Source organism: Mustela putorius, unplaced genomic scaffold (assembly GCF_011764305.1).
Source record: "Mustela putorius furo isolate JIRA1106 unplaced genomic scaffold, ASM1176430v1.1 tig00000145_pilon_pilon_pilon, whole genome shotgun sequence".
Lineage (NCBI taxonomy): Eukaryota > Metazoa > Chordata > Mammalia > Carnivora > Mustelidae > Mustela > Mustela putorius.
The window spans coordinates 29,398,261-29,413,711 of record NW_025421294.1 but is presented as its reverse complement, the minus strand read 5'-3'; the positions used below and the strand labels follow the sequence as shown (position 1 = coordinate 29,413,711).

At 37.2% G+C, this 15,451-nt stretch overlaps 1 long non-coding RNA gene across 5 annotated transcripts in view; it reads left to right on the top strand.

Moving 5' to 3' along the window:
• The window catches only part of CDC42SE2, a 116,633-nt gene that overhangs the window by 70,520 nt on the left and 30,662 nt on the right, over nt 1–15,451 (top strand). For all 5 annotated transcript variants that reach the window (XR_006605378.1, XR_006605377.1, XR_006605375.1 and 2 more), the window contains one exon: nt 8,526–8,868. This is a non-coding gene — a long non-coding RNA (CDC42 small effector 2). The remainder of the gene's footprint in view (nt 1–8,525; nt 8,869–15,451) is intronic.

The following is a 15,451-nucleotide window of genomic DNA, read 5'->3' as shown; positions in this document are numbered from 1 at the left end:
ATTTCTGTTTTAGCAATTCCTTTGTAAGTAAATTGTTTTAGAATTGAAATTTAAACCCTCACTGTTTTAGAGAAGTGGAAGGTTACCACTTGTCGATAATTATTAACAGCATGTATTATGGAAAAAAAAAACTCTTGAAGTATGTACTTCATGAAGATGGAAGTTCATCTTTAAAGGAAGGGTTGAAAAGAAACATTCGTTTTCAAAGAAATTAGTAAATATCTATAACCATTGATTATCATCACCATTCTGTACTTCCATGTGCCAAGTGTAAGTGTTTTGTCTAATTCACACAGCAACCCTATGATATAGGTACTTAACATTTTTCTGAAGTCAAGGACACCATTCTCCTTTTTGAAGGAACTCTTTCAGTCCTTGACACACTGAGTGAAAAAGGACAAAACCAAATTATGTGAAATTTGAGAATTCTGAGTAAAGAGAAAATTGTTAAACCTTTGAGAGAAGGAAATTTTTTTCACCTAGAAACCAAATTAAAATGTCACCAGACTTACTAGCAGCAACTCTGGAAGGTAGAGGATCATGAAACAGTTCCTCTAAAATCCTGAGGAAAAGATCTTTCACCTGATACTGTGTACTCAATCAGATGTCAAATGCAGGGATTTAAACATTTTCGTTCTTATGTACTCTTTCTTAAGAAGCTACTGGACTTAGAAGGTATAGTAAATAAACTATTTTCACACACAAAAAGCTATTGGAATATGTGATTTTACAAAATAAGCTGAGGAGGATGAAAAAAGGAATACATAATAACTAGAAATAGGAAAGGAACTGAGGGAACTTTTTAAAGGAGCAGCTAGTCAGACTTGAAGCAGGAGGCCAGATTTTGTGAAGAAACAAAAAAAAATTTTTTTTTAATCAATATGTCTACATGTGTGGTTAGGTATTTGGAAATTACAGGTCTTTTATAGCTCTAATTAAAGTATTTTACAGTTCTGATACAGGTACACAGAGAAACTAAGCAAATAAAAAAGCTTAGGACTTATTAACCTCAGGGAAAACAAAAGATGATTCAAGAAGGGATAGCTGATTCTAATATATTACGTGTTTTAGCAGTGGCAGTTAAAATAGCAGAAACACTGAATATTGATTCGCTGAAAAATTATAATCTAGTGGTGACGGTGACAAGGAGTTTGAGGGTAGGAGGTGTGATTAAAAAAAATAATCTGTTTTAACAGAAAATTTAAGTTATTTAAAAATCAATAATTTAAGAAGTAGCAGTAAGTATCTTATTTATAAGTACCAGAGGGAAACATGTTGATAAGTTAAAAATGACTACAACCAACAGATGAAAAGGGATAGATTAGAGATTTGTCTTTCTTCTTTCTTGCTTTCTTTGAGATTTGCCATTTTTGGTGGCTTTTTATTAGTTGAATTTTAAAAATCTATGTGCTTGTATTTTTTTGAATAATGTTTTTAATAATGTTTTAAACATGTTTAAACAAAGGATTTGTTTAAACATAAGAAAGTTTTGGACAAGTATGGTTTTATTCAGAGAACTGCCAGTAGTAGGATAGAACTCAAATGTGTGTTCCTTGGTAAAGAGTTTGTGGTGGTACCACTGACCAAGAAAGGTAACATAAAACCAGATATAGAGGAAAGGGCAATGAATTCTGTTTTTCAAATACCAGGTTTAAGGTAAATAGGAGACTAAATGAGATGTTCTTTCCTAGGTGTATATAAATGTGTCCCTGGACTCAGGAGAAAAGTTTAGAATGATAATAGAGATTTCTATAGGATTTCAGTCCATCACCTAATACACTGAGAGTCTATTACATAATTGTTACTTCTAATCTAGGATGCTAAAGAAGTGTTTAAGGAAAGGGAATAATACAATGGAAATGGGAAAAAGAAAAAGGGAGAGAGAGAATGAAAAGAAGAAAAGTAACAGGAAAGGAAAAGGAGAAGCATTGTTAAGGAGAGGAAGGAAAACATGGCTCATTCTCATACAAGAGGGAGAAGAAATGTGGGGTGTAGGGCATGAGAGAGTGGTGTTCATGAATGGTACTTTCGTCTGTGTTCATATTGCAAACTCTTGCACATTTGAGCCAAAGATACCCCTAAACATAATGTATATGTTTAGTGTTAAATACTTAAGTTTTAATTAAGAGGGGTAGAGGAAGATGTGAGGGGATAAAAAGCCTGAGTAGACTGTGAATAAGTTACCTAATGAACACAGTATCAGTGATTAATGTTCTGGGTGGCTCAGTTGGTTAAGCATCTGCTTTCGGCCTAGGTCATGATCCCTGGGGCTTGGGGTTGAGTCTCGTAGCATCAAGCTCCTTGCTAAGCAGGGAGTCTGCTTGTCACTTTCCCTGTGCTCCTCCCCCTGCTTGTACTTGCTCACCCGCTGTCTCTTGCTCTCTCTCTCAAATAAAATCTTGGGGGGGGGAAAAAACCCCCAAAACTGATGAAAAACATATGTAAAGTGTGTACACTGAAAACTACAAATTATTGGGTATGTCATGTTGATGAATTTGAATACTCAATATTGTTAAAATGTAACTATCCATTATGTAGTTGTTAGTATAAATGCAGTCCCAATCAGAAGTGAAGGAAGCTTTTTTGTAGAAATCGACACAAAGTGAATCTAAATGTATATGAAAATGCAGAGAACCTAGACAGTCCACAAAAAGCACAAGTTACAAAAGATAAAATTTTGATAAACCAGACTATCAAATTAAAAAAAAAAAAAAAACTTTGAGGGCTCTACTCAGCAGGGAGCCGCCTCCTTCCGTCTCTTTCTGCCTGCCTCTCTGCCTGCTTGGGATCTGTCAAATAAAATAGTAAAATCTTTAAAAACAAAACAAAACAAAAAAACACCACTTTGAAAGATTTTTCTTTTCCAAGATTGTATTTCTTTATCTGAGAAAGAATGAGAGGAGAGAGAACACACAGGCAGGGGGAAGGGCAGAAGGCGAAGCAGGCTTTGGGGCTAGGTCCCAGGACTCTGAGATCATGATCTCTCACTTAACCACTGCCACCCAAGCACCCCGAAAGATGTTTAAAAAAAGAAAGCCCAGGAAAAGATATTCACAGTGCATATTTTGGACAATGGACTTTATCTAGAATATATAAAGAACACAACTGAGTAAGATAACTAAAGTAAAAATGAGCAGAAGATCTCAACATATGTAACCAAAGAAGATAGATAAATTGCCAATAAGCTTAAGACTATCATTAGTTACCATCAAAGTGCAAATTAAAACTGCAGCAAGATACTACTTCATACCACTTGAATGACCAATAATGAAAAGACTGACAATTGTGAAACAATGGGAATGCTCATAGATTGCTGGCACAAGTGCAGAATGGTACAATGGATTTGGAAAACGGGTGAACAGTTTCTTACAAAATTAAAATTAAATTAGCATAAGATCCAGCATTTCTATTACTAAATGTTTACTCTGGAGAGATGAAAACTGATAAAAGTGCAGAATGAGGAGAGGAAAGCTGATGGTGGAGAGTACTACTACAGGGTTGTGGGTTTTTGTTTTTTTGGATTCATGCCAGTCTCTTTAAAAGTGGGGAGACTGAGCTTTTAATTCAAGGGATCTCTGCCAATCACTAAATGGCTAGGTAATTTAATTTAAGCTGTTCTAAAATTGTATGTCTTGTGAATCTATGCATTTGTGAAATAACCCTCTGGCGCTATAGAGCAGTCTGACCCCTTATATATGTGTGGGATGTGCTTAACTGTGTTTTAAGCCAAGTTTAGATGTTGATATTGCAAAGTGACGCTCCTTTCATTGTCTTAAGATTTTAAAAGTATAAGGTTTTCAGAATGGAGATTTTTAAGCACCTGTCAGCTTAAGAAATGAAAGTAATTGAAGTTTATATATTACTAGGGATATTGTGATAAATTTAATACTTCTCTCAAGTATTATTCATATATAAATGTTTCAAGTCTATATACGTTTGAAAAATCTGACAAGGAAGTTCATTTAGAAAAGCAGGAAGATGGAAATGTATTGACTTGACATTCCAAGGCATATTTGAGACATTTTTTTTTTAAGATTTTATTTATTTATTTGGCAGAGAGAAACCACAAGTAGACGGAGAGGCAGGCAGAGAGAGAGAGAGGGAAGCAGGCTCCCCTGCTGAGCAGAGAGCCTGATGTGGGACTCGATCCCAGGACCTTGAGATCATGACTTGAGCCAAAGGCAGCGGCTTAACCCACTGAGCCACCCAGGCGCCCTATTTGAGCCATTTTTAGATTTATATATTTACTTAGCAAATACAGAGCTGTGGAGTTGCAAACATCTGCTTGGTTTGAAAGTACATTTCACCAGATTGATTATCTAGGTGGAAATAACTTAAGCTGTATATCCTGTCTCTCTTATTTCCCAAAATGAGGCACAAATTATTGCACATTTATTTATTTATTTATTTATTTATTTATTAGTTAAAAGATCTTATTTATTTATTTATTTGAGAGATCAGAAGTAGGCAGAGAAGCAGGCAGAGAGAGAGGAAGGGAAGTAGGCTCCCTGCTAAGCAGAGAGCCCGATTCGGGTCTTGATTCCAGGACCCTGGGATCATGACCTGAGCCGAAGGCAGAGGCTTTAACCCATTGAGCCACCCAGGCGCCCCAAATTATTGCACTTTTAAAAATCATTCTTCAACTGAATATGAGAGAAGAGGAGGTCTTGTGAATGTCATTTTCCCAGATACCTGTGAGTGGGAAATTGTATATTTTAAAATTCACAAGTTAATGAAGAACTTTGTTCTCAATGGGAAGGAGGTTTGAATTTGGAAAAATGCAGGGTGTTAAGTGATAAAGTATTACAGATTGTATATTAGGAAGCTATTTATTTTAGTATTAAGCAGAAAGAACAGTTAGTTAAAAAGAGAAGAAGTTGATGCCTGGGTGGCTCAGTTGGTCAAGCGTCTGCCTTCGGCTCAGGTCATGAGATTGAGTCCAACATAGGGCTCTTCTCAGGGGGAGTCTGCTTCTCACTCTCACTTTCCCTCTACCTCTGTACTCTCTCTCTCTCTCTCTCAAATAAAATTTTTAAAGAGAAGAATCTACACCTCCCCGTCCAAAATTAATATTTGAAGATGCTTTCTGGAAAACATAATTTGCAAGTAAAAAGCAAATTTGCCTGCCTTTATATGTAGATAAGAAACTAGAGTAAATTAAAACATAGATTTTTAAACACCAGATTTTAAATCCAAAAGATGCGAAGTTTTTCCATGTGTGTGTTGCAACAATGATGAACATAAAGACTTTTCAGTTTCAAACAAAGGTTTGTTTTTATAGATAGACTTGGTTAAGAGAGATTTCATTTGATGTGGTTCAGTGGGTTAAGCCTCTGCCTTCGGTTCAGGTCATGGTATCAGGGTCTTGGGATAGAGCCCCCGCATCAGACTCTGCTCAGCAGGGAGCCTGCACCACAGCCCCCCACCTCCCCACCTCCCCACCCCCCATCCCCCACCCCCGCTCTGCCTGCCTCTCTGCCTACTTGTGATCTCTGTCAAATAAATAAAATCTTAAAAAAAAAAATTCCAGGGACGCCTGGGTGGCTCAGTTGGTTGGATGACTGCCTTCGGCTCAGGTCATGATCCCAGAGTCATGGGATCGAGTCCCACATCGGGCTCCCAGCTCCATGGGGAGTCTGCTTCTCCTTCTGACCTTCTCCTCACTCATGCTCTCTCTCACTGCCTCTCTCTCAAATAAATAAATAAAATCTTTAAAAAAAAAAAATTCCATTTCACAATGTCATCTTTTTTCATTAAAAAAACGTTTTTTTATATAATACAGTGTAGTTGACATAGTAGTTCTGGCTTGCAGCATAGTAATTTGGCAATTATATACATTATGAAATGCTCATCAAGAGAGGAATGTAGTTACAATGTTTCACCACCATTGTTATTGCCGTATTATTGACTGTATTCCCTATGTTGTACTTCTTTCATCTTCATGACTTATTTTACAGTTGGCACAATGACTTGTTAATGCTTGAGGTCTTTGATCAGGAATTAAGCTTCTTCAATGCAACACTAAAATAATGTTCCTGTTATTGTGAATTTTACCCTTTCCTTCTTAGATTCTTCCTAAGAAGGAAGTAAGTGAAACCTAATGTTCTCTTGAGCTTCTGAACCTTCACAGTATTTACCTAGTTCATTGGACAAAGTCAGTTACAACATTGCCATTTCTTTGTTTTGGAAGTTTGGGTGAGATGAGGAATATTCATCCCTGCTTAAAAATAAATCTTCCAGGTTCTCAATTTTAACTATGGCAAGAATATAAATTTTCTTCCTTCTTGAACATAGGCTTAAGTCTTAACCTGTCATTTTCCTGTAGTATGTTAGGGCATTTGTTCGCTGAGCTCTGTAGAATCAGAGTCCCACATTTGTGACATTAAACATATATGCATTTATGTTATTGAAGATTTTCATCCATACAAATACAAAACTGATTGTCATTTATGTCTTACCACGTTTCCAGTCATGGCTTTGGAGAACACGAAAGAATGTTATTTCGCTTAGTGTTCAGGGTCTGTGATCCTGTAATGTAGCTAGCTGTCTTTTACTGATTTATAGTTGGCATAGCTTATAAATGTATGGTATCTTTTTCAGAGATTTGTAAATATGTGGTATCTGTTTGATGACTTGGGACAAAAATGTTAATACCTCTTTGAGTAATCTGGTTAATGCGTCTTTGATCTTTTCATTCCCGGATGGCTTTTTTCTTCCCTGTATCTACCACCCTACCATGTCTTCTCTGGGAAATATTTCTTAAATTTGTTGACTCTGCTTCTTTCCCTTCACTCACTTCTCAACTCACTCAATCTGATATCTGCCTACACTACTTCAGTGAAACTGATGTAGCCAGGGCCACCTAGTTTCTTCTGCCCATTCTGATGGACATTTCTCTGTCTTTGCTATTTCCTTAGCAGTTAATACCATTCACAACTTCCTCCTTGAAGGAGGCTCCAGTGATACATTAACTGGTTTTCCTCCCCTCTCTCTTTTTGTGGTAATACCCAAATATTCTTGCTGGACTTTTTTTCCTAAACCCATAGTTAAATGATTCTATTACTTAAAGTTCTCTATTAGGCCCTCTTTGCTTTTCATGATGCAGCTTTCTTTAGAAATTAGGATGCGACAGCGCTTGGATGGCTCAGTCAGTTGAGTGTTGGTGAGCTTGGGTTCTCTCTCCTTCTCCCTCTGCCCCTTTTTCCTCTCCCCCGTTTTCTCTCTCTCTAAAATAAATAAATAGGGGCGCCTGGGTGGCTTAGTGGGTTAGGCCGCTGCCTTCGGCTCGGGTCGTGATCTCAGGGTCCTGGGATCGAGTCCCACGTCAGCTCTCTGCTCGGCAGGGGGCCTGCTTCCCTTCCTCTCTCTCTGCCTGCTTCTCTGTCTACTTGTAATCTCTGTCTGTCAAATAAATAAATAAAATCCTTAAAAATAAATAAATAAATAAATAAATCTTACAAAGGAAAAGAATTTAGGATTCATGTCTTAATTTATGATCTGCTGGTAATTCCAGCGGAATTTCATTGGCTTCAGAACTGTACATCCAGGGGTCTAGTGGACATCTTTACCAGATGATTGTACTAGGCTTCAGTGATAGAAATCCATTTCAGTGTAACTTCAGGGTCAAGAGAGAGAAACAGCTTCACAAAACAAAAGCTCAGGCTCATAGGTCAAACTGGTCTTCGGGATGAGTAGAAGTAGAGGTTCACGTCTTCTAGACTTGCTCTCCTCTCTTGTCTGTGCTTGTCAGCATTATTATCTCAGAACAATCATCTACATGAAGTTTGGAATTTACTGGGCTAAGGTCTTTCTTAAAGTCAACAGCTTTGGCGTCACGAAGAAAGCATAGGTTCACTCTTTGCCCAGCTCCACATAGAAAATTGCCTGACATGATTCTGAATGACTCATCTTGGTTGGCTACCAGTGGGATATAAACTGTTTTTACTGACACTGATTCTGGTGATGGTGGTGGCAGGAATCTAATGTCTTAATTCACAAAATGAAGCCAAAATTAGACCCTGTCCATCTTTCATGTTCAATTTCAACGTCATTGGAGAGGCTGCTACTTTTGTTTATGGTTATTGATGAGTTAAACAGCTACTTAATTATCTAAGAGGAGTAGATTGCTCTACCAGTTACTTTCTGGGTTATCTTTGAGAACAGAAGTTCAGGTGAAGAAACCTGTATGAAAATGAAAATTCTCTTGGAATTTCAGACTTTTGTATGTCTATCATGGTGTTCTAGTTAGTGATTTAAAAAAATAAAGTTATTAGAATAATTCAGAATTTTATAGTCATAAAATAGGATGCCCTATGAAGTCAAGGATTTCTTATTTCACTGCTGTATTCCTAATACCTGACACTCAAGAGTATTCAGAAAATTTTATTGGATATCAGTTTATTAAAAATTTTTTTTTCAATGCTTACTTTTTGGGGAAATATTTTTAATTTTGTCACAGAGTTAAAAAAAAAAGCATCTAAGGATAAGTAAAGTACTTATTTTCTTCTATTTTTCCTTCTTTTTAGACTACCTGTTAGACGCCCTGCATCAGGACAACAATTTTTGTACCTTCCTGGTGGTTGAGAAGCGAGTCTCTGTAGAACAAGAAGGAAAGAAAGGAAAACAGATTGACTTTCTTCATTAAATTGACTGTATAAGATACTTGACTTCCAGGAACAAGAACACAGAGAAGTAATAAAATTATTTTTGGGGCATCATTGGACATTCAGCATATCAAGGAGCTTGCTTTGTGAAGTTTCCTGAGCCAAGATTTGAAAACTTCATTGGTGCTCATTTATACTGTGGACTATAAGCATGAGTGAATTCTGGTTGTGTTTCAACTGCTGTATTGCAGAACAGCCTCAGCCTGTAAGTATGAAGTAATATGTGTACAGATTGGGTGGGGTGCTTATTAAATGTACCACTGGTTCTCAAGCTGGGAGTCAGGTCCCTGGTGGTAATTGCAGGGCAGATCTAAGAAGTGTCAGAAAGTAGTTCATGGAACTCTGAACATCTGGTTAAAAAAGGAGAGAGAAAAAACTTTTGAGTAAATACTGTGTGTCAAGAACTGTGCTAAACATTATACATGACTGAGGAGATTGTCTCCTCTACCAAGTAGACGGCTTCTAGAGGAACAGTGAGAGGTTGAAACCCCAGCTTGAAGTAAAACAGTGGAGTCAGCCTTGAAAGTCATTGGGTAAAAGTTGTGGAAGCCAGATTGTTCACATCATTCTTGACCTACCACTTCTTTTTCCTCTCAGCTACCATCCGAGGAAGATACCATTACCCTTATTCAACTAGAATAGATACAGTTTTTGCTCAAAGTTCTGTAGCTAGTAATGGGTCTTAGGTGAATTTTTGGTGCATGTCCTGCTTTTGTGCCTTCTAACCTGTGCACTCATATTGTTGTTGCCAAATCTTGCCCTCCAACTCTAATTTTCTGTTCATCTTTTAAGATGCCTAGATCAAATGTCACCTCTGTCAGATCTTCAGCTTTTTCCTGACTTAGCCATTACCTCATGTATTCCCACTGGCTCCTTACTTTATTTTTCTATTATAGCCTAGAATTTCTTTATGGTAAATAACTGTTCTACCGTTTTACCACCACATTTTTAGTTCTTTGGGGGTCCTGACCATATTGACTTTGTATTTTTAGGAGCAAATCTATTATCTTGGAGCATGTAGCTTTACATGCCAGTTGGTTAGCTGGCTGGCTGGCTGAATAAGTGAATTTATATTGTCTCATTTACATTTGTAAGAACATAAATGGAAGAATGAGGTGTAATCTTGATGTCTCCTCAAATATTTTTAGAGCCTGTTCCTGGGCATATGCAGTCACTTTCTAATTTTCCTCAGGTATGCAGTGTTTTTTGAATGTCTTAGTCTTTCATGTCTGGCTCCCAAGGGGAGAAAAAGTGAAAAATGTCGGGGGTTGGAGGGAGAGGAGAAAGGGTGCTGGCTTTTAAATCCCCTGCAAGTGATTAACTAGAGGGGAAGCGCAAAGGTGCCCCTCTTTGCTCCTTCATGATGAAAAGCACAGGTAATTGAAGGAGAGGTTCATTTTTGCCCATCCTGGTTCCACAAGATGTGTGTTAAGCCGCTCTAGGAAACAGCTAGGAGTGGGTGGAGATGTGTAGCTGCTACTGTACTTAGAGCTGAAATTGACTGAAATTAAATGTAGTTTATTTTCCAGGTCTTACCTTGGAGGCTGCAAGCCTTGAACAGACTCCAGAGTTCTAAAATAGTTGTATCAGATAGATCTTGCCAATGCATTTGTTGCAGAATCCTTGTGCTACTTACTCTGCCATTTGCCCTTTTACAACTTTTATAATTTTGTTTTTCACATTTGGCTCTTTGGCCCATGGAATAGGGAAGGTTGTTCTTTGTGGTGAGAGGCAGGGGTCTATTAGTTCATGCTAATCAGCTACCTAAAGACAGTTTATTAAATAATCTTTTTAGGAGTTTTTTCGAATGTCACTTTTGCTAAAAACCATGTTTTCATATATTTGAAGGGTCCATTCCTGAAGTCTTTTATTTTTTTTGGTACGTGTGTTTACACCTGTGCCACTACCATACTGTTTTAACTGCTGTAGTTACTAAGTAAATTTTTGCTGTATCATAAAGGAAATCTCTTTCATGGATCTTTTCCAACAGTATTGGTAATGTCTTGTGAGCTGGCTTGTTGTTCTGTGGTTCCTTATCAGGTCTTTCTCTATCTTTTCTCTCTATATGAAGTATTTTGTAATGTGTATTTTTAATCCTGTAGGTGCTTACTTTACAATTGTGTTATATGTAGATGCAAATGAGTGAGATTTGATGTCTTCAAAATTCTGAACCATCCCTTTGAGAAACATGGCAAATGTTTTGAGTACCTGGGTGGCTCAGTGGGTTAAAGCCTCTGCCTTGGCTCAGGTCACAATCCCCACGTCCTGGGATCTAGTTTTAGGCTCTCTGCTCAGTGGGGAGCCTGCTTCCCTTCCTCTCTCTCTGCCTGTCTCTCTGCCTACTTGTGATCTCTGTCTGTCTAATAAATAAATAAAATATTTAAAAACAAAGCAAAACAAAGCATATATATATATATATATATATATATATACATACATACATATATATATGTTTTATATAGTCCCTTTCTATTCTTTCAGTAAAGCTTAAAAATTTTATCATTAAATTATGCACATTGCTTACTAAGTGTTTTGGGGTTTTTTCTTACTGTTGTAAATCAAATTCTGTTCTTTAATTACATTTCCTAAGAGAATTTTAATAGTATATAGGAAATGAAAATATTTATCCACTAATTTTCTTAACCATGCATCTTACTGAATACTTTATATTTTCAAAATACCTTTGTATGGTGACAGGTTCTTCTTTTTTTTTTTTTTTTAAGTCTTTTTCCTCATGAGTGAATGTCTTATCCTGGTGTCTTATTGCATTGGTTGAGGTCTCCAGCTTAATATTGAGTATTTTCAGTGATTTGGGGGAAGGGGAGAAAGGAAATGGGACAGATTCTAAATAAAGCATAATATGGGTATATATAGCGAATATATGTTTACCTGTACATTTAAGTTATTGTGTATAATTTGTTATCCATGATACTATCAAGGATATAATTTTCAACAGTTTTTAAATTAAGGAGTTTTAAAAATCTGTTGCCATATTGTTTCAGTATGCCTTGTAAAATTTTGTTGAAAGTCAGACATAGGGTAACACTGAGTAAAGGAACTAAGGTAAACATGAGGTTTTATGTTTATCTGTAGTAGTGCTGGGCTGTGATGACTGAAGCTATAGGTGTCAGGATAAAATTTCCACTGGTGTCCTTGTTTTTGTGCCTTGTTTTCTTTGGGTTTGCTTGGAGACTTCTTTTTTTTTTTTTTTTGCTTGGAGACTTCTTAAAAAAGGTCTGAGATGTCTCCTTTCAATTCCTTTCTTTTACTGTGAAGCCTTATTGATGTGTTGATAAGGCGTGGGGGAAGGGGAAGCATTTTGTGCTGTTGTGGTTGGGTTTTGGTTTTTTTAGTGAGTCTGTGCCCCTGGGCTGTTAACTCAGGGAAGTGCTTTTTAGTGTTTTGTTTTGAACTCCATGGTTGAAGCAAAAACCTTAGAAGGGGCTGGAATTAGATATTTCTCTTTCTCTGTATGGAAGGCTAAACTGCTGGGGTGGGGTGGGGGTCTGGGATTGGATAATTCCCTTCCCAGGAGTTGGTTAGTTCATGGTAAAACCCCAGCCCATTAGCTCTGGTTAAGAGTGTGTGTCTCGAGGAGTTGGCTTTTGTTTTGTTTTGTTTTTTAAAGATTTTATTTACTTGTCAAAGAGAGAGCACCTGCCCTCGTGCATAAGCAAGGGGAGTGGAAGAGGGGGAAGTAGGTGCCCCTCTGGCAGGGAATCTGATCTGGAACTAGATTCCAGGACCCTGGGATCAAGACCTGAGCTGAAGGCAGATGCTTAACTGACTGAGCCACCCAGGTGTACCAGGGGTTGGCTTTGTTAAGAACAGAATGGCCTGCCTTACTGAGAAATGTCTGTATTTCCTTTTTCTTGGCTGAAGCACAAGGAGCTGTTTCTCTCATCTTCTCTTGAGAATAGGGTGGAATTCCTGGAGGTAAACCTAAGACTGCCCCCCTCCCCCCGTGGCTTTTAACCCTTAAATTCATATACATTCCTCTTCCACTGATTCATCAGATACAGTTTACATTTTCCTGCACTGGTCCTGGATACCTGGAAGTTTCTTAAGTTTCTGCTCCCATAAATTGTGGTTTTCTGTGTGTGTCTGGTTTTGGAAGCAGTGATTCTCTCTGTGATCTAGGTTCTCTAATGGATCTGAGAAGAGTTGGTGGTTTTTAGTCCGTTCAACATTTTTTGTGTGTGTGGGTGGGAGTGAAACCTCACAAAACTTTTTGTGCCACACCAGAAACCAGTATTTTGTATTTTTTTTAAGATTTTTAAATTTTTTTCTTTTTAAGATTTATTTATGTATTGTGTATTTTACAGAGCATGAGAGCAAGGGGAGAGCAGGGGGACAAGAGGGAAAGCGAGAACCCCAAGCAGACTCTGCATGAGCACGGAGCCAAGTGCAGGTCTGGATCTCACAATCCTGAGATCATGACCTGAGCCAAAACTAAGAGTTGGATGTTCAACCAACTGAGCCACCCAGGCGCCCCAGTATTGCTTTATTTTTTTAAGATTGATTTTTTTTACTTTGTGTTTTTCCACTGTTTGGGTATTCTTATTTTTTTTAAAGATTATTTATTTATTTGACAGAGACACAGTGAGAGGGGAACACAAGCAGAAGGAGTGGGAGAAGGAGAAGCAGGCTTTCTGCCAAGCAGGGAGCCTGACGTGGGGCTCAATCCCGGGACCCTGGGATCATGACCTGAGCCTAAGGCAGCTGCTTAACAACTGAGCCACTCAGGCGCCCCATTGTTTGGGTATTTTTAATCAAGTAAATTATGATGAATACTCATGGTACATCAGGAAATAAAAAGGAGTTCCATAAGTTTTTCTTTATAATTTACTGTTATCACTCAAAACTGACATTTTATCGTCATTAATTCCTCAAGACAATGTAATAATAATTTTCAGAGCTCACATTCTACTGTCAAACTTTCCACTGGGGTTATAATTAAAATGTTAACTCAAAACGAAAAGATTGATTTTTTTCAGGACTAGTATTTGTAATGTCTATAATAAAGTGAGTCCTGTTGCAGTATGTGATGTAGGTATAGTCACTAGTAGCTAAAATAGGAAAATATAGATTAGGAGTGCAAACACCAGGAACAGAAGGCCTTGGAATTACAAATACGAGACTTTAGAAATACATTTTCTGCTACACGAAGGATTTATAGCTTCAGTTTTTTGCATACATATAATGTGTCAGTACTGTGTTATTGTTGAATAATATATATTTGTGTGAAATACTCCATAAATGTTCCATGGGCATGTGATTTTTTATTCTTTTTGGCCTGCTGAGAAAAATCACACAAAACTCAAAAAGGCCATGTGGTTATTATAGTACAAGAATCATAGCTTATTGGCATCAGAAAAACATTTAAAGGATGCACTAATAATTTTACATATGTTTATAGTTTACAGAAACATATCCTTGCAGTTCTATAAGACACTATCAAGAGTGCCTTTTTTGAAAGCTGCTTGGTCATCTCTAAAGGTTTCTAAAGTATTTTCTGAAATGAAGTGTTGAATGCCAGCTCTCCTACTCGTTCTTTGCCACCCCCTACTCTTGCACATTCCATGTGTGAAAAAGAAACAACCCAATATGGGAAGAAAACAGAATGCATTTTTCTGTGAAGTGACATAAGAATCATACTTTTTCTTCCTACTCGTTCAGTTTAGCACAGCAGAGTACAGAATATAATAGAGTCCCAGTTTTTTTGAGTCTTGGCAATCCAAACTTCTCAAGTTAACTGTATTTTATAAATGCTGTAGTTGCTGTTGCTAATTATAGCTAAAGTTAGAAATTTAAAAGTGGGTGGTTGCTGCCTTGCGATTTAATTTTTTTAAAAAATGAAAAGATAGGCAGCTCTTTATAGGTTTGTAGTGATTATTTACCTTTTTGATTCTTTACCTTTCTGATAACCTTTTGATTTACCTTTCTGATACCTTTTGATTTTTTACCTTTTTACTTATTGTTGAGTGTTGGAGTACTGATGGACTTTTATTAAAGCATAATTGGTATACCAAAAACTGCAAATAATTCATGTATACAATATAATGAATTTGGACATATGTACACACTTGTGTTACCATCACCACAATCAAGGTAATAAACTTCTAAGGTATCCTCAAAAACAATGAATATTAATTACAACCTTCCCCCACTTTTCATTTTATTTTATGATATTTTGTAATGCTGTTTGTCTCTGAAATGTGTTAGTTTACTTAGACATACACACACAGTCATCCTAAGTTTGTGCATATACGAATGCTCCAGGATTTCTGCAGTGCTGGGTACTGATGAAATAACAATGAGTAAAGCAGACATTGTTTCTGCCATCATGGCTCTCATTCTAGTGAAGGAGAAACTTAGTGAATGAATAAGTGTATGTGATGTCAAGTGATGATAAATGCTCTTTGGAAAAGGAAAGCAGGGAATGAAGATCAAGAAGGAGAAATAGGGGTATTAAGGTTGTACAGTGAAGACCTCTCTGGTGAAGTGTTATTTAAGCAAGGATGTAAGGGAATAAGGCACATGAATTCTAGTCAGACTAGAGAGAGCAGTGTGTGTATGTGTATAGCATCAGAGAAGGCCAAGTGGCTGTAAGCACGGGGGATGGTGCTTGGAGATGAGTTCACAGAAGTTGCTAAGGGCCTATTCACGTGTGGTCTTTCAGGCCATGAAAAGATTTTATGGTATCCGTTCTTTATGAAATGGGAAATCATTGAATGGTTTTGAGCAAAAATATCAAATAGAACATACTCTTTTTTTTTTTTTAAGAT